The following is a 27950-nucleotide window of genomic DNA, read 5'->3' as shown; positions in this document are numbered from 1 at the left end:
AACACCTGAAGAAGTTGCAAACCACTCAGATATCTTTAATCCATCGCATACAGCAGCTGAAGATTTCGAGAGAAAATTCAAGAATAACAGTAGGAATTTCCTTGACATACTCATGTTCGAGAGTTTGTTAAATAAAGCTTGTCTGTTAATAGTGTCAAAAGCTGCTTTAAAGTCGACAAAGCATACGCAAATTTGTTTGTTTTTTTTTCGAGATAATTTCTTACGATACTTTTCAATGCATTAATTTGATCAACAGTAGAAAAACATTTACGAAAGCCAGCTTGGAAGGCGCTTAATTTTTGTTTGTTTTTGATCCACCCAACTAAACTATTATAAAGTATCACGGTGAGAACATTTCAAAGGGAATTTAAAATGGAGATTCCTCTGTAATTTTTGGCAAAATTTGGGTCGCCCTTTTAATAAATAACATTTATAACAGCTTTCGTAAAATTCGGGGGCACATAACTGTTCGCATATAGTGAGTTGTAAAGGTCGAGGATATATTCTTTTAATTCTCTACTAATTTCGTCAACTTCAGTATTTGGAAAAGAATACAAATATGTAGATATTGTATAAAAGTTATTTATGAGAGGAACAGAATAAAGTTGAAATTATTGGTAGTTTAAATTAATCAGTACCGTGGAGAACTTAACCATTTTTGTTGTTAGGTATGGATTGTTAATTTAATTTGAAGAAATATTTAACATTTAGTTGTTTGTTCTGAGGCAACTGAACTGAAAATTTAACGAAGTATATTCACTTGATCGCTCTTTAACGAAAAGAAATTTGAAAAAGAAGAAGAATTAGAAGCAAAAAGCCTCCTAATTGTTTAAAATTAGCGCTCGAAATAAAAAGGTGCTTCGTTAAACGATAAATTTAGTTTCAGTTGATTTTGTCATTTTAGGCAGTTATTATATTTAACGGGTGTGTTCCAGTTGCTCTAATTTTTAAGAATAAAATCTCTAATGGAAAGTTTACGTGTATCATATTCAATATATTTAGGTACAGTGGAAGGGACTTGCACCGGAAAATTATATGATTCATTAAATTCTATACCGTTACAAGAACCGTCAAATCAGAGGAGATTATTTATTTATCAAAAATAACTTATAAACATTTATTTATACAATTATTTACATGGGAGACATCAGTGCAACAAGACCATAAATGTCGTGTTAATATTTTTGATATAGGTCTTAGATTTTATTAATCGAAAGTTATAATTACACATAGGTAGATGTTCGTATATTGGTAATTGAGAATAAATTATAGTATTTCTGTAAATGTTTAAAATGTTTTTCGTTTATTGCTGTCTCTTAGTTTTTCTTCGAAGTCTATAGAAATATGGTTAGCCCGTGTTAGAGGGGAATACCTTCGACAATTGCATTGCATTATGTTGAAAACAGTTTCTACATGTGGTCTTTTTCTACGAGAACATATCATTTTTAGGGCATTGTTTCTAGTCTTAAGTTGATTGATGGAATTTTTGATATGGAGATTCCTCTTACCAGATGTTAGAGCTTCACGACTGCTATAATCGGAGATTTTGTTCGAATTTACTTATTTTTCGTCCAAAATGCATTAGTGTGTCCAAGTTTGGACAAATTAGGAATAACTGTTGAGAAATATAGCAATTTCAACACAATCTTGGGTTGTTTGCTCTAAAAGAAAATTTTTATAATAAAATAACATTTTAATATTTAAATTGTAATTTTGTTGCAAATCAAAAATTTAAATTTTCTTACAAAACTAATATTTCATGTTATATTTATGCCTTTTTTCTTTTTCTTACTATTTCAGAATCTTAACTCTTGTAACTACCCCGCATCTTGCAAAATAAATCGAAAGGTAAGCTGCAAACATTTTTATAAACGAAAAATTTTGAAAAAGCCTTAATATAAAAATGTCAAACAAACTTTGTTAGCTCTATTAGTCTAATACACAATTCATAGGCAATCAATGAGGTTGAAAACCTTTTATTAATTCAACTTCCATAATTATTATTTTAACAGGTTTGTTTTTAGAATGATATTTTTTAGTTTAATAAAAACGTTTTATTGATGAAAAGCTAATTTATAGAAGCACTCAAAACTAAAATATCCATCTTATACATTAGAATCATAATTTTTTTTTATGCCATTTTTATATCCAAAAAGCATCAAGTTCATATATATGTATTTTAAATTGTTTTAGACGTGAGCGCTTGTATTATCATAGGTATGGAGTTTTGATGGAATAATTAAAATTTCTATATTTTTAATGAAAAACTTGTTTCTTTGTATTAAAATCAATTTGGTTTCTTGTTGAATATGCATTATTTAAATAATGATTTTTTTCTTTTGTATATATTGGAAATAATTTCCAAAACCATATTTGAATAGGATTTTAATGAAATTTTGCTTCGTCATTATATGATAGCACTTAAATCGCAAATTTAATGTGATTTCTTTTTGATAAGATTTGGAACTAAACAATCATTTTTATGATAGCTGTTAGTTTGCAGTGTGAATTTTATGGAAATTTGTTCGAACTGATGTTTTCATTTAAATCTCATAACCTAATTTTTGCTTAATAATGTTGTGTTAGATCTTAATCTATTTGACAGGAGATAGTGATGGTTTGGATTAAATAAATTAAAGAAAAAAATAAATTTTATACAACAACGAAATAATGATTATTCATTAGAGTCAGAACGTTTTTATTCGAAAAAGTATTTAATTTTGATGATTTAATTAGAAATTTCAATTTTTATTGATCTTTATAGAGTTTTGGTATGGATAAGCATATCGGGTAAATGGCCTTTATAAGATTGAATTAATACAGATTGAAATTTTCCATTCACTTATATGGAAGATCAAATAGATAATTTAAAAAATCATTTTGAAAATAAGTCATTTAATTGCTTATCCAAGCTGAAAGAAGATGCATTTGAATTAATAAATTAGAGTGGTTATGGTAAAGAATAAATTTCTTTAAAAACTTTCGTTTTGTTGTTCGAATGTATGTACTTGTATGTTTTTAAGCAGTATCTAAGAAGGTACATGAACATATGTTGCATCTCTTTTAAAAGCCAGATTTATTGGTAACTATAGCTGTTACCCGCTTGCTCCGCGGGTTGTTATATTTGTTATGACAAAATGACAAGGGCTTTATAACTTAGCAGTTCATATCAACAAAAATGTCCACAAACATAATTAATAAGGTTGTAAGGAAGGTGAAACCCCATCAATGTAATAGGAAACATATCAATAAAATGACACGGTTATCATAATAAAACTGCTTAAAAATATGTCTTCTTCTATAAAAACCCGAAACAGCGCGTGATAAAAGAGTGGTTTTGGGTCAATGTGGTTCATGTTTTCCAATTTAATCCCCTGTCTTAGATTTCATCAGACCTACCATAATCAGAGTACTTTCAAAAGTAAAACAAAGTTAGTTTTCAGTAATTGATCACACTCTTCTCTTACAAGTGAAATGAAGCCAAATTATTTTAAACTGTAAGGCCAACTTGACCTTAATTTTATCAAAGAGATCACTCTGCTTTGTGTAAAACAAACTGCCAAACGTTAAATAAAGCTAATTTGATCTTCACTTTGCTCAAGTGTAATAAAAACATTTGATTTATTTTTTAACTTGGCTTTATTACTCGGTGCCATAAAAAAACTCCGAATTTCATAGTTCGTATGAATGATGCAAGAGATACTTTGCATAGACACGATGCCGTGAAATACGGCCAAGTGAAATAAGACCAACCTACAAAAATTGGCTTTATTGCATTTGAGAAAAGTGAATTAAGGCCAATATTCAGCAGTTGATCATATTGCACTTTGACAAAGTGAAATAGGGCCAAAATACTTTGAGGAATAAGACCAACTTAGTTTTACAGTGACATATGTCAGGGGACAGCAAGCAATCCCCTGTGCTTGGCACAATATATAATTTGGGAGAGCTGCGGGGTTGAACGTATGCAAACTTTCTTTGCGTTTATAGCTAATCACATTGTTGAAAGTGCAATAAACTCAATTTGGCCTTATTTTATTTTGTCTAAATCTAACAAGGCCAATTATTGAAAATTGGCTTTAATACACTTAGCAAAAGTAAATTAACGCCAATTCTTGAAATTCGGCCTTATTTCGCTTGGTTTTATTTTACAGCATCCATAGGTACACCGAAGCCATATTATATTGTGTGCAAATCAGTGGAGGTATCCATTCTATACGACGTATACATTTAGTACTTAAAGAAAACGGTTGATTGACATGAAATGGATATGATATTTGGCCTTTATTCTAATAACAAAGTAAAATTAGGATGAATTTGTTGTTTTCTTTCATTTATCTTTATTTTCATAGAGATTCGGCGGCATTATACTTTGACAAAATTCAATACTACCGAATGACCGAATGATAATACCCGGCGTTATTTCACTTAACAATATTTATCTTTCCAATAAAGTATATTATTTGCCAAAGAAAATCACTTTCGGTACGCATTCGAAAGTTCAAATTGTGGTTTATTGAAATCATTAGATACTATCACTCACTCACTCACTTTACTTTCCAACTATTAAAATTTAGTTGAACCAATCAATCAAAAATTTGAACGTTTTTTGTAATGGAATTTTGTACGTCCAAGGGGTTCAACAATAACTACTCCAAAAACGATAGCCTTGAAAACCTTAACTTATTGCTTTTTCTTTAATATCCGCTTAAGTCTTGTATTTCTCTTCTAAATTTTGAAAGTGAATTTCGTAGGACTCTAAAGCTTCTAAATCTTCTGTCTCGACAGTTTAGATATATACCTAATTTTTTTTCAACTGCGCATATAAATATAAGGTGATCAGATCTGATTGTATATGTAAACTTTTAATACAAATATATTTTATAAGGTTTTTCAACCTCGCTTTGGTTGGTGTCGTCCATGCATCCAAAAATGCGCCTCATTACTAAAGATGATTTTTCGGTCACAATTGGGGTCCTCTTCCAAACGATTCGAAGCCCAGTCAGTCATTGTCTATGGTCATGAAATTTGACTCTTGGGTCAGTTGGATCTTGTTGAAGTTGAAGTCTGCGAAAAGCCGAGTTCTTGTGCACGGCGAGGAATAGACTGCCTTCGGTTGTGCTGTACACTTTCACGGACCGCAGCGACGACGTTTTCGGCCGATCTTACGTTCCTTGAACGTGGGGGTGCTGGCTGATTGTTAACTGAACCGTTCGGCCACCGAACGTTGAAGAGTCGACTGTGAGACATCTACCGTAAAACGGGCGCGAACACTAATTTTGATAATAAAGTTTTATCATTTTAACGTGCTGTTCAATATGCCGTGATGATTTGGCATATAAGCAACTGAATAATAAACAAAAGATTTAGCAGATATCAACAAAACAAAATGGCCGCCACGGGTGCCAAAATCTACCCGCACCAATTTAAAAGCCATTGATATAACAAACGGAAAAATAAATTAATTTTGAATATTATTTATAAAAACAATGATAAATATACTTGTATTCATTTAATATTTTGTTTTGATAACACAGAACAGCAAAACGGTCATCTTGGTGGTCTTACTTATAAAAAACATAATCTTAAATTATAATATTTAATTGGATGTGATATATTTTGATATGAATTAAGCAACTTAATGAAAAGATGATTTGTAATCAAAATATTTAAATTATTTAAACAAACAATCTTACAAACCTGCTTACAACAATTCTATATTTCCTTATAAAATGTTGTAATATCATTAAAAATCTTGAAAATTATGCTAATTTCATAATCAAATTTGATTACAAACCATTGAATAGAAATAAGACTAGAGGAGATTTGCGTTATTATTGATTTTCCAATAATATTAATATAAATATTCTGTAATTCGTCAGTTTATTTAATGAAATTAAATTCTTTTGTGTATTCATAAAGTTTTCTAACAATCGTTTTTGGAAAAAATAATAATAAGGTATTTTAAATGCGAAAACAACAATTTTCCTCAGCTAAGCGCTATATAAAAAATACCAATTCATAAAAATGTCGCAACAAATTGTCAAAAACAACTTATTTTAATTTGTCTCTAGTTACTTATTTCATGAAACTTGGTCCCATTTGACACCATTAAATAATAATTTATAAAAGTATTTCTGAAAAAAAAATTATAACTCTACAATTTGTTTACAATCACCATTAGATATAAAGTTAAGAAACCAATACAAAATGTGTTGTAGTTTCAAAGTCTATACAATTCAACTGCTTGATTTTTAAAGAGATTTCAGTATGTTTATGTGCACAGTACTTTCGTACGCTCGTAAGTTCTAGACAACTTTTTTCTTGTTGATTTATTAGAAACCAGCAGACAGGGACGGATCCTGACTTTTAATCAGGGGATGGTGACTTACTTATTTATTATTATAAAGACTAGTTTTTTAAACTACTTAAAAATGTTCTGTTAAGGAAACTAACTAAATTAATATATCATAATGTTTATCTTAACCTAACATTTTTATATTTCAAGGGTTTAAGTGACAACTTTAGTTATGATACTATTTTAGAACACTATTATGCAGAAAAATATGGTCCGTATATTTAATTTAGACTAGATACTCCATATATATGGCAGCATTCCAAGATTCCAACAGTTTTCCAAATGTGCCATATTTAAGAGAAAAATTAAAATTTTTGGTGCATTTAATACAGAAATGTTAGGAACTGTGTTAAAACGTAATTTAAAAAAAAATTGCTGCAAAAAGAAAGAAAAATATGAAATTTTTTGTCACTTTTGCAACTTAAAAAAACAAACCTTATAAGATTTTTAAAATTTTTAATAAAAAAATAATTTTAAAGGCAATTTAATATAAAATTGCTGATCTCTTAATCAAGGTTTCTTCTTAAGAACCTGAATATTGTTTTTTCACTCAGAAAAGATCTTCTGGAAATAATTTAAATTATTACTAAAGATTTTCAAGATTTTAAATTGTGTGAAAACAAAGATTTAAGTTGTTTTTAGCGAAAAACCGTCTTTTTGGATGAATATCTTCAAACTACTAGAAAATCTTTTAGATGAAATCTTTACTTATACAACTTAACTGTATAAGCCCATTGTTTAATAGTTGATGAACTTGTTCTTATGCGATTGTATTATGTTCTGGTCAGTTGAAAGTAGTACTTTTAGCAACAAAGTTCAAAGTCATAAAATACAAATTTTATTTGCATATGTATGTATATGTATACAAATAAATAAATACAAATATAAGGGGGCGGGTTTTATCCATTAACGTCATACGATAAGTGTCTGAATTGAAGGTAATTTCTTCGAAAATTAAAAAAATAATCTCAATAGGGAGGTGGTGTGACCCCTTATATATAAAAATTGGTTGAATGAGAAATTGTTTGAAGTCAATATCTTCTATTATTCACGAGATATCGATAACCGAACATCAATTTGCGTATTTGCGAAAAAAAGGACTGTTGGATTGGAAAAAAAAAATACTGAATGTCTAAAACAATATTTTCTGTGAGATAAAATTAGTTTGAAGCCATAGTCTCAAATTTTTGAAAAGATATTTGAATCAATTTTTACCAACTTTTGGTAATGCTTTTTTTTAGGTTTTTATTTTTTATAAGAAAAATGGCAATCAAACTTTTTTCAAAATCTTACCTTAAATTATTTTGGAGATACAATCGTTTTTTGTTCGTAAAATGTTTGAGGTGAAAAATATTTTTTTCAGTTTTTTTGATTTATAAAAAAACGTTTGTTGGATTTTTTTCCAAAAACATGCTAGTTTGGTATCAGGTTACAAAACATAATTTAAAATTGAATTCAAGTCTCTATAATAATTGGTTCGAGAGATATTTTATGTTGACCAAAATTTAAAATTTTTTTTAAATTGCTTTGGTAAAAAACTTCCCACGCAATTTTTTGATAGCCCTTTCTGCATCTTTCTTATTGTCTGTATAACAAAATTTATTTGAAGTCGATATTTGTGCTGGTTCTTGAGCTGTGTGCGACGAAAAAAACGTCGCGAATGTACGGACATCTCTCTAAAAATCTTTTATTTCGACTCTAGTAACCTTAAAACGTCAAGAAGTTTAAAAATTTTCAATTCAAGAAATCGGACCGATTACAATAACTTTCTATTTGAAGTAAATATTACCTTAAAAGTGATTTTTTAAAAATATTGGATATTTGAAAAAAAAAAACAGAAATAGTTTTCCAAAAATCTGAGAAATTTAAATTTAAATAGATAGTACGGTCAGTATAATTTAATGTTTGAAGACTTTTTCTGCCAAATGTTATCCGCGTTTGCGCCTCAAATGGTCAATACAGAGCACGCATTTTGATGATAAAATTAAATGATTTGCAAAAATTGTTCGTTTTTGAGACTGAAGAAGAACAATGTTTTTTCATATTTGTAACCAATATTTCTCAGAAAATTCTACTAAAAATCATATAAAACACATTCTTCTAATTAAATATCTTGGAAGTATTGACTGAAAACTAATTTCATCATACCCGGAATTTTATAATTAACTTAAAGTTACTTTAAAAAAAATTAAACGAAAATTTTTGTTTTTACAAAAAAAATAAACCTTTCCAAAAATCTCTCACTAAATTGCCCTAAGTTCCCGAATAAGGTGACAAAACCAAATTGAATTTCAAGTTTCAAATACAACTTTTAAAAGTTTTGTTTACTTCTTGTAAGAAAATATTAATTTCAAAGGACATCAATGGGAAGTGGGTCAAAAGAGTTGTTTTTAAAATAATTAAAAATGTTCCTATTAGTGCTTCCGAAAGAAAAAGCAACTTTACAAATAGCTCTAACATTCTTTAAAATATGAAAGAATTTACGTGCAACCCTAACTTAATTTTATAAGTTCACCAAACTTAACTTGCGAACTTATATCAGCCTTTATATAATCCTTTTGTTGTCATTTTTAAATTAGACAGATGCTTTCTTTAAGTGGTCCATGCATTCATATTAAAAAAACTCGTGTTGTCTGGGTCTTTAATTTAATTTTATTAAAAGTTTAATTTCATTACACTGCGCGACTGCATCAACGACCCAAATTCGTATCATCCACTGTCCAATCAATTATCTCCAACATAAACATACAAGTTATTAAGTTATACGACCACACATGTGCCCTATATGAAAGGATATTTATAGCGCTGTTTTAAGTGAGCAAAATCCAAAAGTGCTCACTCCTCGTACATATATGTAAGTGCATGTGTCTGTACTCTGTACCTACATATATAAAGTCAGAGTGTTTTTTTAATAATAGGAATTGCATGTTGCTTATTCGCGGTCCTTTTTTTTATTTTGGTTATTTCCTTGTGTAGCGCAACTAAAAGGCTCAGCATAATTTATGGCATGTCACGTAATAGTAATACCAAGCATGCTCTTTGAAACAATGGCACAGTATACTCGAACACTTCATATGAGCTCACTGAACGGTCTGGCATGGGCTGTTAGCGTTGTTGCGCTTTTAACTATGGCAAAAGAGTATATGACCTTTTAATGGACAGACATCCCTATAACTGCAGCAGCCTGGTTAATTTTTTCACACCTTTTACACTGTGTAAAGAAAAAGGATATTTTTTTTGCCTGACCGTTTTGTACGTTGTGGGTGCTCATATTCACTGAGGTCCTTTTTATTGTTTTCCCGAGAGCCCACCTATCGATTTCTTGAATTTTATAACCCTTATGGGCAATTTTTATATTATTTTCTATTTCTTCAAATAAGAAATTTAGAAATAAAGAAAAGTAAACCATGGCACAGAAAAAGCGGTTGTATTTTTTTCAGTCCATTCTTATATAGCCTTTAGCCTATGGCCTTTTATTTTTTCTTTTGTCCTACCTCATATAAATTATTTTCAGCAATGGCACCGTATGGTCTGTTGTATAAGAAAAATACATATTTCCTCGTTCCGCATTTTTATTTGTATTTTCTGTTTTTGCCGAGGTTGCTGGATAGGCTTTTGTGTATGTTGTTAAGAAATTGGATATCTCACTTAAAATGGTGGCTTTCACATTTCTATTATTCGATTTATAATCGAAAATGTCAATGCGACGACAACGACCGATATACGATACGATACGATATGGCTTCGAGTGAGTATAGATGATATTGAATAAATTGCTAAAAAAGGACCAACGAATGTTCAAATGTGGACCCAGGAAAGCTAAAAAACAACAATATTGTAATTGATGGAATGCGAATAAAAGTTTGTACATGTGAACACACTTATATCAGTCAGTACCTAAGGATATGGAACACTCCGAGTTAGATAGATAGATAGATTTACTGCCTTTAGAAATCAATACAAATTAATTTGTTTGATATTTTTATAGATACTATATAAATAAGTATTCATTTTCTAATAAAGCAAATATTGTCATCAACCTTTCAAGTTCTGTAACGATGGGATTCAAAGAGTGTTTGTAAAGAAAATCCTAATTTCTTGAATGTTTATCGTTTCGTCAAAATTAAATTCCTCACATGAAAAAGGCACTTTAACTATTGTGTGTTGGACATTTTCCTTGGAAATGGATCACATACTCTCAAAGTTTACGATCCGATCGATGTTATTTTGGGTGACCAGTTTACCACTTAATTGCATGATTTTCTCAACAAGTAATCATATTTCAGCTTAAGTAAGTCGAGACTTTTTTTGGCTGCTGTTCGTGTTTCAAGATGAAGTATTTAATTGCTGACGAATTTGGCAGCCTGAGAATGATTTAAAAAAAAAGCAGGAACTGATGCCGTAAAATAAGGCCAAGTGAAATAGGAATACATTTTAAAAACAGTCGTTATGTACAAAATACAAAATTTACAAAAGTGAAATAAAACCTATTTTCAGCAGTTGGTTATATTGAACTTTGACAAAGTGATTTTATTATAATTGGCTTTATATTGCGTTTGCTTCAAATGAACGATAGCTTCATACTTTTTCACCATAAATTAAAATAGCGTCCAATTGCATTTACTTACCTTCTTTTCAAGATCATGGAAATGCTGATTAATTTTCAGTTTAAGAAATATCTTAAAAAACGGAAGGATCTTAATGACCAGCAGTATAGCTTTCTTGGCAATAGGTCCACTGGTTATTTCAAAGAATAATGGAACAAATCTTTACAATGTTTTGTTGTTCTGGAGAAAGGAAGATCATTGCACTTGATATTTGATAGAGTTGGGCATCAAGCTCTTTTATCGAAAAAATGCGTGGATTTAGTATTGATTAGTCTCTTTTTTGTTGGGTTAGAAATTACCTTTCGGATAGCTTTTAGTTCTAGGTATGTTCATTTCAAACCAGTTGTTGTGGAGTGATCACATATTCAACATCGCCAAAAATACTACTAAGTTTAGTCGATGCAAGAATTATTGTTACCTTTCTTATATGGCTATAGTTTACAAAGCCTGTATTCGTCCAAAACTCGAGTACAATTCCCAAATCTGGACAAGTGTTCCAATAACATCCTCGAGTCTCTTTTGGACAGAAGTCAAAAGCGAATATAAAATGAAATTGCAGTTTTTCGAAAGTCTTTATATTTTGCTTTGTGCAGGAAACAGACATTCTTAATATAATATTAAGATTCAGATAGTTTGTATTTGTAGATGATTTTCCAGGCTTAAGTTTTAAGGTATGCATAAATAATTTTTGGGATATTCTTACCTCCCATAGCAAAACCGCCTGTAAACTAATCAGTTACGTCAGTTCAAGAGAAAAGTACTTCAAGCGCACCCTTTTTTCACGCTTATTTACGTATAAAACTCATACGAAAGGGTTTTTTCTTTCCATACTCGTGTTACATTTTATAAGATCATTGATTTAAACATTTTTTCTGATTTCAAATTTATAGAATTTGGTAAAAAGTGATTCGCGAAGAATATGATATCAAATGCTTACCTAAATTCTACAAAAAAGAATTATTCCTTCCATTTTTATAAATATAAAAAATATTCCAAATCGAAAAATGTTTATCAATTCTTCAGACGCTTTCCCTGAAACCCGCTTGAAGTTGGTAGATTTAATATTTTCTTAAGTTCCATATACTTATTGATGTTGAAAAACAATCATTAGCCAATAAGCTTTTTCGGGGTTTATAAATAAAATGCCTGCATAATTTGTGTATTAAAAACTTTTCTTTTAATAATCAAAAAAATGAATGGGATTTCGAAAACTTTTAGGAAAATAACCAGTTACAACAATTCTATTATAATCCCAAGTTAAAAGACTTAGAAATTCTGGTGTAAGACTTTCAACATTTCTATTTCTGGGAAATCGGAGATTCCAGGTATTCGTCAATTAATAATGGTGTTCCTTATTGGAAAAATGGAGATATTTGTGTTGTGTTAAACAAATTCAAAAAAAGGGTTTTTAGTTGCTTTATTTGAAGAATTGATTATTGAGTGTTTAGCTTTGTTGATTATTTCAATTTTTCTCTGATTATACGGTCATGAATTGTTTTAACGTCAACCCGGGATCTCTAATTTAATTGATAAGGACTTAGAGAAATCCTGGTTGATGCTCTGATCAAAACCAGAGTTTGCGAAGATTCTATTTCTGAAAAGTAACCACCTTTACCTTGTTTGCGAAATTTGCTAAGTTTTAATATCGCGAATATAGTAGGATAAAAAAACTCAGCGAGTGAAATCAAACCAAAAGATGATATCCAAGTTAAAGTATACAAAAGAAAGGCTCGTTTATTCAAATGTTGATCTTTTTATGACATTTATTTGCATACAACTAAGGCGAATTAAATATTGGAAAAAAAAGGTGGATGGTATAATTTGCGCGTCAGATTTAAATTCAAATAATTAGGAAACTATTTAGTTCGTTACAATTTTATGACAATTATCAATCAATAGTGAAAATGATACTATTCCTGGATACCTTATGATGCTTTCCACGACCTTGGAGTTCTTGGACTCCAATGAGATGATGTGCTGGTGTTAGGGCTTCGAAGTCGTTGGGATCAGTAGACATGGGAACGATAGCCCTGGAGTTCATTATGGCCTCAATCTCCACCAGCGCTGTCGACAGTTCTTCAAAGGATAACTTTGCACTTTCTAGGCTGCGGTATAGGTGGCCCTTTGCTACTTTTACGGCCGATTCCCAAATTCCACAAAAGTGGGGTGCCCTGGGGGGTATAAGATAAAAGTTTATATTGGCATTAGAACAAAAATTTACAATATTTTCTTGATTGGAATTTTTAAACAACATATTCCGTAGTGTTCCCTAAGTAGTTTGTGGCGTTGTCAAAATGGATGTCTTTTGGAAGACTTCTACGTCCTTTCATCTTTTTCAATGCTCCGATAAATCAATCGGTGGACAGATCTGAAACAGCTTCGAGATGCACTGCTTTCGACGAAAAACAAACAAAAACAGAAACATAGGTTTTTTACGGTACCTCGCCTCGTATCTTATACTAAGTGTAAATTGGACCACAGAAGTCCACCCCACAGCATAAAAATGGACGTGATGGCGCTATCTTTTCTGCAGGAAAATCTCCTATAACCTGCTCAAACAACTTAGGCCTATACCTTGTACAATGCGTCCCAAATATTGACCATCCAAAACCTTTGCCAGCTATAGTGACAAGAGCTTTTGGACCAGCATGAAAGTTTGAGTAGTAAAGGTGTTCAACGAGTGTTTTGCTAAATGCGCAATCCTTTGAGTGCTTACTTCTTTCTGGCATGTCTGCGTGCTTCAATCGTCCACCCACCTTCAACAAAGAAAGTCCTTGCCTATCGTCAATGAGCGGACTTAATGATTGTATAAATCACTTGAATGGCGTGTTTGACTTTATATCTTTGATATCCTTTGTAAAGTACTTTGTTTGGATCACGTTCAATATAACGTGAAGAGCAAATTCTAATACGTCACCAGTTCAGTTTTTAGCTGGAAATGGGATTCTCCATACACGTCAATTCATGAATCTGATTTTTGTATATGAACTAAATATTTCTATAGTTTTAAGAAAATGGTTGTTTTCGGTTCGTTGACAATGTAAAACAGTTTTTTTTCTCCAACGAAAGCTCTTCTGGATGAAGAAGAATTTCCTCTGTAAAAGGCCAACTTTCTTCATTTTCTAGCAAGAACCCTGGACCTCTAAACCATATCCAAGCTTTCAACTCTTTGTGGCATCCTCTAGATATAATGTCTGCAGAATTTTCAAGTGTGGGTAGGTACATGTTTCCAGACGACTTGTTTCGTATTTTCCAGTATTTCAGCAACTCTATTTAATACAGATGTGTTCAGCTTCGATTAATGCGTGGATATCCAGTGCGATATTGCAGAATCCGTCCAAAAGAAAACGACTTGGTATACTTTGCCCAAACCTTTTACAGAATTCAAATGTTGTTATGACTATTTTCTCCGGGTAATTTCCTTCTTGATTCATTGTCAACCCATCGTGTAACTATTTTGCAAAACTTTCCCTTCCGATGATTTTTGGAGTACATTTGGTAACAATCGTTAGAATATGCAAGATGTCTAAAGATTGTGTAAACCGTAAAAAGTTATCTGTGTTTCAAGCTTCGGAGAAAGAGGAATCAGTGGTTTCCGCACGATAATTTTTCATTTTAAAGGATACCTCTAACATCATGTGGTCAGAGGATGTGTTTAATTACAACCTGAACTCCTCAAAAACGTTAAACCTAAACTACAGACATAAAACAATAATCAACAACGGAGCAGGGTGTTCCACAGACAAAAGTAAAACTCTATTCATCAAACTTGAATGTAATGTATGCATACTCAAGGGAAATTTGTTTTCTAAGATCTGATTCTTAAAAATTATTCCGTTGAATATTCAGAATCATTTTTTCTTAGTTTTCTTAGAGGGAATTTCAAATAAAACTGAAATGACAATAAGCTTTTATCAAGTGACACAGAGTGTATGTTTAGATTTTTTGAAGTCGTGTTCTTGTCCGGACCTATAAATGGCGTAGGCGATAATTTATTAGACTATGTTTGTTTTCTATGCCCAGGGCAAGGATATTCTTTTTGTTTTCCTGCCTTACCCATTTCTGATAAACCTACCCACCTACATACATATACTTATATGTATGCCTTTATGTTCTCAATGGGGAAGATGGTGGGGACACATCAAGTGCCATTTGTTTTGGGCCAAAATTATTTATATATCCTCTTTTGTGTAGATATACGAATTGAAATGGCACATTTTAGGAGAAAAATAAAACAAAACAAAACAACAACAAAAAAAGCAAAATAAACAAGAATAAATAAAGGCAAACATAATTTTTGTGTTTTCCTCTTTCTTGTTTTGCCAGCAATAACAACAAAAACAAAAAAATAGCAATCGAAGGCACAAAAGTCAAATACAAATAAATAGGTATAAAAAAAAGTTTTGGTTTTTATTTATAGATTTTTGTCCTATATTTTGTTGTATGCCAAACAAAATTTGGAACATATTATATTCTTCAATATAAATATTTGTAAATCTGTTGTATAGAAAAACATTATAAAACAGAAGAAAAGATTTGGATGGTGGTTGTGATTCGAGTGTGTTTGTGACTTTAATTCATTAAATTAAATCCAATAAGTTAGAAAATAAATTAGGATTAGAAAGAAAAATAATTTGATTCACTATTTAACATTATAAATTTTCTAAAAGATTATATTATTTTTTTTGTTAATATAATATAATAAAACAATAGGAAGAGATTTAAGAGTTGGCAAGAACCTTAAGCTGTATGCTATGTAGGTGGTATTTGTTTAATTTGATGACGCTAAATAAATAATGTCATAGTTTTTGTATATATCTTAATTTATTGAGGAAAAAAACTGATTTCCTTGGCAGTTTTTCAAGCATACATTTTTGAATAACATATTGTGTTTTTATTTAATTACATTTGATATTAAGATGCAAATTATTAAAAAATAAACTAAGAGAAAAGAGAGTCAGGTGTAGAGGAACCATTCAAACTGAAAACAGAAGTGTATACAGCCAGATTTTTCAAAACTCCTAATTAAGAAAACTTTAATTATTTTGTTGGTAATTATTTATAATTTAATAGACAGTATTTTTATAAAACAAAGTTCTACAAGAAATACAACACAGTAAAAACTCATTTTCAACTCAAATATAAAAAAAAAAAAAAGTGGATGGGATACGACTCACACTGATAACTTCCCATCTCGTCAGTCGATTTGGATTGCTTAAAAGTTTGTAGGTTTTCGTGTTGGGTTAAAAAATTGACAGTTGCATATAATAAAATAGTCTTATCTTAAAATCTAGTTTTGTTAACGAGATTTTTAGTCGAAATCTAATTTTAACAATTTTAGAAGCATTTCTTAAAAGTGTTTATTTCTTATGTAAACAAATACAATTTGGACGAATGAAATTGATTTGAAATCAATACCTTGTATTGTTATTATTGTTAAAATAAGGTTATTTTCTTAATCTGAAAATCGAAACGTCACTTTTTATATAAAATCAAACATGCCAAAAAATGATGATAAAATAATAATTCGTTTTTCGTCTTAAATATCTCGCTTACAAAAACAGATCAATTTTTATTTAATGCTAAATATTATTGTTAACTTTAAGTTAATTTTTTATAAAAAATGAAAATAACAACTTTTCATAGAAAACCAAAAATTAAAAAAAAAAAACAACTAAAAACTAAAAACTGATAAAAACAATTTTCGACTCAAACATCTTGATAATGATGTTTAATAATGACTTTAAACTTTTTTTGATCTTTTACAAAATGTTGTTATTGCATAATACTTTGTCAAATTTTTTGAAATTTCGACAGACAGGTACGAATGCACGAAAACTTTACCTAAACTTACTTAAATCCTTAATAGCTTGAATTTAATGTAACCAATCTTAGGCCTCAGGGGTTAGGACTTACCGCCGAAATAATTTTTGTCGACTTTGATTAAAAATTGGAAAATTATTACAAATACAATACTTCCCAAGTAATAACTGGAGGTGGATTAAATTCTCAAAGTTGTCATATTAACAATCGTCGATAGTCAACTTGAAGTTTGGTCAAGTTTTAAAAATTCCCTACTGGATAGTCGATAGAACAATTTCCATTGTTAATTTTTCGGTTCGATTCGACAATTTCGTTTGTCATATTGACTACCAAAATTGACTATCGAGATCAAACTAGATTTCAATTTTTAGAAAAAATTGTCATATTGATCACCGAAGTTGCCAATTGGCTACTATTGACTACTCCAGTTTTCATATTGACTTACTTACTTACTAACTTAAAGTTTCGCTACAGTCCGGAGCGGACCCGGGCCTCAACCAACATGCGTCTCCAGCCAGCTTGGTCTCTAGCTAGCTGTCTCCAGTTTCGCACGCCAAGTTGGTTGATGTCTTCACCCACCTGAGTGTGCCACCTAAGTCGCGGTCTTCCTCTACTGCGCCGTTCCTCGGGATTGGATTTGAAGAAATTCCGGGCTGGAGCGTTGATGTCCATTCGCTCTACATAACCAATCCATCTAAGCCGTTGAACTTTCATTCTGTTAACTAGGTCAGTGTCGCTGTACAGCCCGTACAGTTCGTAGTTATATCTTCTTCCCCAATCTCCATCTATGCATACGGAACCAAAAATCATCAGAAGAATTTGTCTCTAGAAGCATCCTAAGAAGCTCTCATCTTTCTTTGACAGGTTCCAGGTTTCATCGCCATAAATAACCGGGATGATGAGTGTCCTATAGATGGTGATTTTAGATGCTCGAGAGAGTACTTTACTTCTCAATTGCCTTCTAAGTCCAAGGAAGCAGCGATTTGCAAGAATTATTCTTCGTTTGATTTCAGCGCTGGTGTCGTTGTCTGTGTTAAAAGCCGTGACTAGGTAGACAAAGTCCTTAACTACCTCAAAGTTATAGCTGTTCATGGTGACGTTTTGTCCAAGACGTCGTTGTTCAGTGTCCTTTTTTGATGACAGCATATACTTGGTCTTGCCCTTATTGACCACTAAACCCATCTTCTTCGCTTCAGTCGCAATGCTCATAAACGCTCCACTGAAATAACGCTTTATCTCTGCGTATCCGAGTAGTTGGATTGACCTTTGGAAGATTGTGTCTGACGGTTGTGTTGACGGTTGAGTTTTGCACTATTATTTCCAGAACGATATTGAAGAAGTCACACGCCTTGTCTAAAACCTTTTTTGGCTTCAAATCCATCGGTGAGTTCTTTTCCGACCTTAATAGAGCAGAGTGCATTCTCCATCGTCATTCTGCACAGACGGATAAGTTTGACAGGGATGCCAAAACTAGACATTGTTCTGTAGAGCTCTTCCCTATGGATACAGCTTAGTTAGTGCATGCTCCCTACCAAGTCACTGCCTACTGCATTGCTTTAAATAGTTTGGTAGCAATTCCTTCAGCTCCAGCAGCTTTGTTTGACTTAAGTTTATAGCTATCTTCACTTCGTCGAAGTCAGGTAGGTGGAATTGTTGATCTGCGTCGCCTAGGTTGAGTGGTTCTATATCCCTTACAGCGGAATTCAGTTCGTCATTGCCGTTAAATAATTTAGAAGTAGTCTTTTGAGTGGTATTTATTACTCCGTTACCTATTTATTAATAAATGTTTTCTCAAATTTGTTTTCTTCATTTCAAACTGTGTATTGAAATTATAAAAAAAATTACCGGGTCAAAAATTTAATTCCTAAGAGTATCTATTAAATAATTTTTTAATCACAATCAATATAATTTTTGTTCTCACTAAGATTTTTTTTGAAGAAAAATAATGTAAATGTAAAATATAGTTATCTCAAACGCAGCATAAAGTTTTAATGTGTACACTAAAAAATAATTTCTGTATCTGCATCATTTTTCGTAAGACATTTTAAAATAATTAAATTTGTCAGTCTTATTTAATTTTTATAACAAAAATAAAGCTTGAATTTATTTTTTGTAACCTTATGGCACATCTCGAATTAAAAAAAAACTTATTTTAAGTCGATATCTGCATCTGACATTTATGAAAATGGATCACTTAACTATCGCACAACGCACAACTACAAAAATGGTGATCATGCCACAGTCGCACAACAACTAAAGCCATTCATAACGTCGTTGATACGTCCAATGGGTGCTTCAACAACAGGCGGTGAAAGACAATTCTTCGAACAAATTTTTCTTCAGCGGCGAAGCACATTTATCAGTCGGTAGTCGGTGGGTATATGTTGATCAACAAAATTGTCATACTTTTGGGGTTCTGAGAATCCTTTAATAATTGAAGAGAGGCTAATTGGTGCGCTATTTGGTCCGGAGTTGCAATTGGTCCTTACTTCTTCGAAAACAACGATGCAACGACTGTCACTGTCAATTCGGATCGTTATGGTTGAAGGATGACCGAATAGTTCTTGCCTGCTATACGACTTGGAGAATATGTGGTTTTAACAAGACGGTGCCACATGCCACACAATTCGAGCATAATTTGATGGCGGCGTAATTTCTCGACGTGGTGATATCAACTGGCTACCAAGATCATGCAATTTGACACCGCTGGACTTTTTTTTTGTGGGGCTACGATACCACCCAATATGTGTCAAAAAGTGGTCGAAAATTATTTCAAAAGTATCAATACTTGCGTGGTGGTCATTTAAATGATGTAGTATTTTAAACATAATGTCAAAGTTAAAACTTTATAATAAAAAAATACTTCACTTTTGACAACTTATTTGCTAATTTTTTGAGCAATAGGTAAACTTTTTAGTATGTCGCTAAGTTTATAAAAAAGAACTTTCATTAGTTGGATTATTAAAAAAAAAACTGATTTTGATTCAATTGGATAACAGAACTTTGACTGTGTATTGTGTATTTAAACCTATTAAAATGTATCATTTTCATATTTTTCACAATTATAAATATTCAAAAATACTTTTTTGGACTTTCCATACTTGCCCCCACATAAATTATATTCATCACCTGTTTCATATTTGTCAGTTCGTTGAGTGTGATAAAAATCCTCACACCTCAATAAATTTCAGTGGATTTCCTTTCTTGAATATAATTCGAATTCAAGTTTTCTATTTTTCAAGATTTTTTCAAAACGACAAATAACGTGTACCATAGCAGCGAGATAGAGTGCGAGGAAAAATTATAATCGTTATAAGATGGATGAATTTCTTCATTTAGATAAAAAAAAACACGTGGTTCACTCTGATGATGGGATTTATTTTTGATATTCCAAAATCTTTTTATATGCATAAAGATAATAGTGTAATATATATCTATAGCAATATATATCTTTTTTGTTCGTCTCCTAAACCTATTTTCAGTTTATTTTCTGATTAAATCCGATTTAGCTGATAAAGAACATTCGACTTGGCTTTGTGTCTGTTTGTCTATATATAATATTCAGTTGAATCTTTAGACGCATAACGAAAACAACAACAACATTAAAAGAAAAAAGAACTATTTTTGTTTGAATTATTCCAGGTCAATAAATCTTTTTTACGACCTGCCACCATTTTTGGTATTTTCTTATTCTTTTCATTTTCTAAAAATACTTACATCTAGGTCTATAGGAATACTTCTAAAAAATACCCAAGGGGAGTGTGCGTTTTTTTGGAGGATAGGCTGTGACTTTGACTGTGATGTTGCGTTGCAAGCACTCCCTGTTTTATTTATTTATTTTTTAGATAGTTTTTTTTTCTGAGTTTATCGATTGAATGCGGTGAGAAGAAAGTTTATGAAAAGTTGTTTGACCCTGAGTTTCATAAACAAGTTTGTTTGCCATTGAAAGATTTTTGTTTTTTTTTTTGTAGTGGAGGTATTATGTGCGTGAAGAACGATATCTATAGTTTTTTTTTTGGTTATGGAAAATTAACATTATTGTCAAAAGATGACACCATTCACTATTATGTTCGTTCCAAGAATAAATTATTTTTGTTTGGAATTTCAGATTTTTTCGAAATATTATTCGTATATACACTTTGAAAACAAACAAATAAAATGATATCTAATGGCAATGTGTTTTTAATTTAACTTATTTAATAACTTTATAAGAATTCTATATTTTGAAACACAAAATCCGTAGTATGAGGATCTAAAGCACTTAAATTTCTCTTTTCTTAGAGAAAAATCTATTCTGTTTTGATTTAAAAACATTTTTTGGACAAAAATTAACCTTTAAAAAATATCACGTACTTCCTTAATGTAATTACCTCTATGGCGAGTTTAATTTTGTTGAAATATCCCGTTCGAATTATGTTCTGCATATCAAAATTCTCTTTATAAGGAACTAATTTTTGCCTCGAAAGCAAAGTTGTTTCTTTATAAAGAAATGACAATTTTCAAATATGAAATTTGAATTTGTTTATACAATGAAAACTTAGTTCCATTGTCAACGATAGTTTTATTAATTTTCGAGAACCACAGCAACCTTAACAGAGTGACACCAAGTGGTGATTATCCTATTACATTTTTTATACAGGGTAATCCATTTTGCGGTTTCAAAAGTAGGTACCTAAATGTAAATAAAATATATTAAATATATTTTGTTTCATTATATTTCTTTTTTTATTTTAAAGTTTGAACATTGACATTATTTGTGAAACACTACATCATTTAAATTACTATCATGCGAATTGTTGAAAGCACCGATTCTTGTGTGTAAATTTTCGACTACTTTTTGACGCAAATTGGGCGGTATCTCAGCGATAACTTAACGAATGTTGGTTTTCAAGTGCTCAAGAGTTAAAAGTTTAGGTATCATCATAAACACGGTCTTTCGCGTAGCCCTACCAAAAAAATGTACAGAGGTGTGAAATCGCATGATCTTGGTGGCCAGTTGACATTGCCACGACGACATGCTACGCGACCAGAAAATGTCTTTTGCAATAAAGCCATATTCGCTCGAGTTGTGTGGAATGTGGCACCGTCTTGTTGAAACCACAGATTCTCCAAGTCGTATTCTTCAAAAGCAGGTAAGAAAATCGGTTATCATATGACCATGACCATAACGCTCCGAATTGCTGGTGACAGTCTTCCCATTGTCGTTTTCAAATAAGTAAGGTCCAATCACACCTCCGGACCAAAAAACGCATGAAACAGTGACTTTTTGTTAATGGAATGGCCTCTCTTCAATATTACTTGAGGATTTTCAGCACATCAAATTCGAAAATTTGGTTTATTACCATAACTACCGACTACCGGGTGAGAAATGTGCTCCGTCACTGAATAAAATTTTGTTCAAAATATCGCCGTCCACCGCTTGTTGTTCAAACACATATTCGACGTATTTACGAGGTTGTGAAATTTCAGCTGACTTCAGTTTTTGTGTTAACTGCACTTTATACGGATGAATATCCAAATGCAAAATACGCCATACTGCGCCGTAAGACAGTTCTTATTTCTAAAAACGGCGAAGAATCGATAAATTCGGGTCTTTGGAAACACTTTCACTTACGGCAGTGACATTTTCATGGTACGAGTGAAACGATGATGTACAGGCCTTAGAATATATGTAACCAATCCAGTCATGCGTAGTTAAACGATTATTTAAACCATAATCTCCTTTTAAAGCAGAATCAACATTTTTGTAGTAGGTTTTGAAAATTTGTATGCGTTGTGCTATAGTTAACCGATGCATTGTAGTAAATGTCAGATTTTCAACTGAAAAAAATGGTTGTTGAACGACTTAGTTTGACAGATTTCGAATTCAAGCCCTATATTTTTGAAAGCGAAAATGAATAATCTGTTTTAACTTCTTGATAACGAACCAACTTTTTTGTTTTCTATAACGTTCGTTCTAAAGAAGCTAAACTTTTTAAAACTTTTTAGTTGTCTATAACGTTCGTTCTAAAGAAGCTAAACTTTTTAAAATACAACATTTTTTAAAACTTTAAAATAAAGGAAATCATTTAAAGAGACACTGTTTTATGCCAAAAAAAAGTCATTTAGTTGGTCTCGGGTAAAAATTGTACGTCATTAGAAAGTTCAGAAATGTATGGCAGAGGAGATTGGCAATATTTTACGAGGCTTGGGCCTGGAGCGTTCATGGAAGTATAGAACCTAAAAGATTAATAAGACAAAGTTCTGTAATATTTTGCTAAATCATATATGGGGATTTTGAGGAAAATGGAGTTAAAGCTAAACACATGAACAAACGCTTATATTATCTTATCGGGTTTTCAACAAATATTTCACGAAATGCTTGATTTTTTGGTATGATTTTACCCACTTAAATATTATGGATTTAGAATTAAATACATTTAAAATGAAATTAAAAAATTGACTTCATGTCAATGTATGTGTAAGATAATCTTCTGGCATTACAATTTACATATGACTTCGGGGTTATGACCACGGCGGCTGACTCAACGTAGTCTTATCTAAAAGTTTAATTTTCGAAAATTCTTTCCAAAACTTGTGGCCATGTATGGGACGTAGAATAGCAGCATGACAGTCGGTTTTTATGGTTTGTCTGAACACACATTTGTAGATTTCCATCACTCCAAATACGGAAGATTGGTTTATCGTTTATTGTTCAGCCTTCACTCTGTTCATATTGTAATGCAAAACCAAAGTAATGATAATTTACTTTGCAGCTGACAAAATAGCCGACAGTTAAAACAGTTTTTCTGAGTTAAAGTTGTATTCCTCTAAAATATATTTTTCTAAGACTTTATAACTTCAGTGTATTAATTATCACCTTGCTTTGGGTTCAACTCTTGGACATTTACCCTCATGGCCCAAAAGTACAACATTAGCTTTCATCATTATAATTATTCTAATTGGTGTCTCCATATTTATTCTCGCACACAGGAATGGTTGAGAGTTGTCAGTAACTATAGGCCCTAGTTCTCAAACGGACTTTTGCGCCACAATTAATTTTATTTTTTAAACACATTTTTAAATTTTAAAAAGAATTTCCCTTAACTATTTTAAAATTAATATAGTGTAATTTTTTGTTATTTAGTTCCTAATATAAAGAATTGGTTTAACACAAAAATTGTTACTCACCTGACATATGCGGTGACGTAAAATAAAGCCAACAAAATTGGACTAATTTTACTTTTGTAAGTTTAAATAAGGGCAATTTTAAACTTCCCACAGGAAGTTATTGTAATGGGTCCAATTTGTCAAATTGAAAATTTTGACACATCTCGACGTTTCAAGGTCCCTAGAGCCGAAATAAAAGATTTTTGGAAAGATGTCTGCGCATGCGTGTGTACGTACGTTCGCGACTTTTTTTTCGTCGTCCATAGCTCAAGAACCAGAAGAGATATCGATTTCAAATAAATTTTGTTATACAGATAATAAGGCGTAAAGATGCAGAAAGGGCTCTCAAGAAAATTGCTTGGGTGGTTTTTTTTAACATAGCAGTTTGAAAAAAAGGTGAAAATGTTGGTAAACCCTTAATATCGTATGAACCAAAAACGTTAGAGACTTGAATTAAATTTTATATAATATATTGTAACGTAATATCAAAGAAATATATTTTTTGAAAAAAATCCATTTAACGGTTTTTATAAATCAAAAAAACTGAAAATTTGCGACTTAAATATGATTTCATCTCCAAAACAATTTTGTGCAACGAAAAATAATGTTTTTGACATTCGATAGTATTTTGAAAAAAAAATCGAATTGACAGTTCTTTTTACAAAAAATAAAACTCTAAAAAAACAATACTAAAACTTGGTAAAAATTTCCTTTCGACTCAAATAGCTTTTCAAAAATAAAAAATATTGGCTTCAAACTTATTTTATTTCACAGAAAATATTGTTTTCGATATTCAGTAATTTTTATATCAAAATCCAATAGTCCGTTTTTTTCATAAAAAATAAAATCTACAAAATATAGTACGCAAATTTGGTAAAAATTGATACGAGCTACGAGCACATATTGACAAACTTTTAAGCAAGACAAATCGACAAATAGGATGGGAAGTTATCAGTGTGGTTCGCAACCCAGCCTCTTTTTTAAAGTTCTTTTTATTTCAATTGGCACTATTTCAAGGCACAGACATACATATATAGGTAGTCAACTTTTTAATAGTATCTTTATTATATAAAGCACGTTACTTAACAAATTTGTCCGATCTGTATCTTTTATATTCATCTGTCATTGTACTTAAAAATTATTTATGCATATGTTCGTTTCAAAAGGTTATTAAATCTTATTGAAATTAAAAAATGTATTTTATGTAAGTGGGAAAATAATAATTTTAACATTATAATTAAATAGTTACGTTTTGTTTGTGTGTTATAACTTCTCAACCACAATTAATTTTTGTATAGAGGTAGGTTAGGTACGAAGTTTAATTTGTATTTCTTAAAAATGAAAATTTAATTTGCCTAGATAGGTGCGCAAGTTCGACATTGCTGGTTTTATAATTTTATGAAAATTAAAAGTCACCTTAATTTGTTTTTCTAAAATGGGGTGTTGTGCATAAACCTTAAATATGTACTTCTAATAAGCATTTTAATAAAAAATTACATTACATTTCACACTACTCATCACATAAATGTACAGAGTAATGAACACAGCACCTTGAGCAACTAGACTATGTAAGGTGATAACAACACAAGACATTAATACAAGACAGAAAGACAGAAGAAGAACAACAACAGAAAGAAAGAACACATGACAACAGCACGCGGTAGGTTTCGAGACGGTCCCCCATCCACGACGGTCCATAACCACGCTCATGGGAACCTAAGCTTTATCAGTGACTAGGCCGTTGCCTTTTTTAATAAAAACAAAAACTTCATCATCAAGGAAACAACTTCATAAAAGAATTGTAATTATTTCGTGAAACTGATCTGTTTATTAGTATAATAAAATCCGTTCCTCTCGATCAACATTTATGAAGTATTTTTGCACTAAATTAATGTTTTGAGCGAAATAAACTAAGTCAATTATTTCAAAATATTTATTTATTTTAAAGTATAATTAAATTTACTTAGTTACCTATGCATTTAAATAATTAAATATTGTATCGATTTTATGCTTGGTGGAATTAAACATCTCGCAACAAGTAGATTTCCTTTAAATTTTATTTAAAAAAAATTTATATTTATTATTTTTGAAACATTTATATTTCTTTCCATTTTTGATAATGTTTATGAGAGAGGTTTCGGAAGTTCATAAAAGGGGTAAAACAGGATAAAAATAAAAATAATTGTGGATATAAGAACGCCTTTATCTTTTTATTGAAAATAGAGATTAGAAATATGTGAATTAATAAACTATTTATTTTCATGAGCATAAATAGCTGAATATTACAAAATTAATAACATTTTCAAGTCGTCACATTTGTTGTAAGTAAGTGGTTCATTTCGATTTTTTTACACAGATGGGTCAAAAAAAGGGATGGGGTTGGTGGAGGTGTGTACTCTGAACGACTGAAATTAAGTCTCTCATTCCGCCTGCCCAATCACTGTAGCTTGTTATAGGCGGAACTTTTGGCGATAAAGAAAGTCTTGTCTTGGCTTGAAGAAAACGTAATATCAACATCTGATATCCGTATTTTCTCAGATAGACAGGCCGCTATCAAATGTCTGGACTCTGTCTCTACAAACTCTATAACAGTCCATAACTGTCGATTATCTCTAATGGAGATGACACAACAGTTTAATATTTACCTTTGCTGGCTGCCGGGCCATAGAGACATTCGAGGTAACTTTAAGGCAGATGAATTCGCCAGGAACGGTACAGTACAGCCCATCCTACCACGTTTGGCAAGTACTGGCATACCAATAGCTACTTGTAAACTGCTGCTAATGCAAGACGCTGTGAGAGGGCAGGCACCAGGTGGAACAACATCACCACGTGTCAAGTCACAAAAAACATCTGGCCAATACTGGATTTAAAACGCTCTCCTAAGCAGATCGCATATAAGCTCGATAATAGGTATCATAACTGGACACTGTCTAATAGAAAAGCACGCCAGGAGACTAGGCGTATTCTCTAATGAAATTTGCAGAAGCTGTATGAACGAGGAAGAGGAAAAATTGGTTCTTCATCTTTTCTGTACATTTTCTGCTCAAAAATTACCTAGGAGAATTCTTTTTTAACGATCTAAACGATCTAAATCATATCAGTATAATCAGCCTCTCACGTAAGGGACTCAAACTGGTTCCATTGAGCTTAGGGAGGAAGCCTCAAGATTCCATCTTATACAAGCTGTCTCAAAAGAAAGTTCACATTTAAATTTTTTTTTAAAAGAAAAGTCTTAGCTTTATTGAAAAAATGTTTATTTTATATTGAAGTACACTGTTTGGGAATTTATTTTTTAAAATAAACATCGTATAAATGTAAACCGTTGGGCTCTCGGCATTCATTTAGTCGGGCACTAAAATTGCCTATGACAGCTCGGCAGGTAGTCTCCGTGATGGCTGCCATTTCATGACGGATATTTTCTTTTAATTGTGCCAGGGAAGTCGGTTTATTAGTGAAAAACTTTTGATGTGACATAACCCCACAGGAAAAAATTCCGTAGGCTTTAAATCGGGACTCCGTGGAGGCTAATTTATGTCACCTCGCCTGGAGATCAATTTGTTCGGAAAAATTTCTCAAAACTCGAGGCAGAGATCTGTTGGACGTGTGTAAAGTTGCCCCAATCCTGCTGGAACCATGTTCTTTGGTTGTAACCAGGAAAGTTTTGCAGTTGGGGTACGAAAAACTCGTCTAACATCTCCACATAACGCTCTGAATTCACTTTGAGAGTGCGTTCCCTTCCATCTTCAAAAAATTAAGGGCCGACAATTGCTCGCGCCGACATCGTTGCCCATACGGTGACATTGGATGATGTAGCGGTTTCTGATGTTTTTGTTTTGGGTTGGTTGCACTCCAGTAACGACAAATTTGCTTGTTTACATGCCCATTCATGTGAAAATGGGATTAATCGGAAAACAAGATGATGGTGAACGTTGGAAAGCGCTCAATAATCTGATTTACAAAGGAAAACCTCTGACCAGCATGTTGAGGCTTTAGTTCTTGCACTAACTGAA

At 31.5% G+C, this 27950-nt stretch overlaps 1 long non-coding RNA gene across 1 annotated transcript in view; it reads left to right on the top strand.

Moving 5' to 3' along the window:
- The first annotated feature begins 1795 nt into the window (after positions 1-1795).
- The window catches only part of LOC129939980 (uncharacterized), a 65596-nt gene continuing 39441 nt past the window's right edge, over positions 1796-27950 (top strand). The window contains exon 1 of the long non-coding RNA XR_008780587.1: positions 1796-1848. This is a non-coding gene — a long non-coding RNA (uncharacterized LOC129939980). The remainder of the gene's footprint in view (positions 1849-27950) is intronic.

This window comes from Eupeodes corollae, chromosome 1 (genome assembly GCF_945859685.1).
Source record: "Eupeodes corollae chromosome 1, idEupCoro1.1, whole genome shotgun sequence".
Classification (NCBI taxonomy): domain Eukaryota; kingdom Metazoa; phylum Arthropoda; class Insecta; order Diptera; family Syrphidae; genus Eupeodes; species Eupeodes corollae.
Note: the sequence above shows the minus strand (reverse complement) of the source record. Positions and strands in the feature narration are given on the sequence as shown.